Source organism: Apis dorsata, unplaced genomic scaffold (genome assembly GCF_000469605.1).
Source record: "Apis dorsata unplaced genomic scaffold, Apis dorsata 1.3 scaffold_132, whole genome shotgun sequence".
Lineage (NCBI taxonomy): Eukaryota > Metazoa > Arthropoda > Insecta > Hymenoptera > Apidae > Apis > Apis dorsata.
The window spans coordinates 261168-261640 of NW_006263425.1; the positions used below are offsets into that span (position 1 = coordinate 261168).

Here is a 473-nt window from a genome sequence, read left to right on the forward strand (position 1 = left end):
CAGCGTTTAAAGTCAAGGCAAAGACTCGAGATGCGTGGGTGATTACAGCGCGAGGAGTCGATGAAGCGGTTGCTGGAATGGAAGCAGCGGATGCTGCAGTCGCCGCTTACCCGGAAGCCATCGGCCTCGGCAAACAGAGGCCGCGCGCAGAACGAGCTGTCCACCTATTACAAGCAGCAGGCGCTACTCGATCTCGCTGCCCACGAGGCGTCGGTCGCCGAGGGCCGCCACCGCTCATACACTTTATCCCCATTGTAACACTCTCGAAAAATAAATTTCAGAAGTAAATTTTCCAAAATAAAAATTCCACCATTTTATAAAACGCTTGAAGAAAAAAGAAAAAATTAAATTCCAATATCTCTCTGTTCAAAATCCTATACGTATTATATATACACATTTAATCACTAAAGAGAAATTAATTTCATATCGTATTACTGGTACAAACATCCCCTAACCCCTCCATAATATATCCA

The 473-nt window shown here is 44.6% G+C and overlaps 1 long non-coding RNA gene across 1 annotated transcript in view; it reads right to left on the reverse strand.

Moving 5' to 3' along the window:
- LOC102676549 overlaps positions 1-225 on the reverse strand; it is a 5170-nt gene extending 4945 nt beyond the window's left edge. Inside the window, exon 1 of the long non-coding RNA XR_421316.2 lies at positions 47-225. This is a non-coding gene — a long non-coding RNA (uncharacterized LOC102676549). The remainder of the gene's footprint in view (positions 1-46) is intronic.
- Between the last annotated feature and the right edge of the window lie 248 nt (positions 226-473).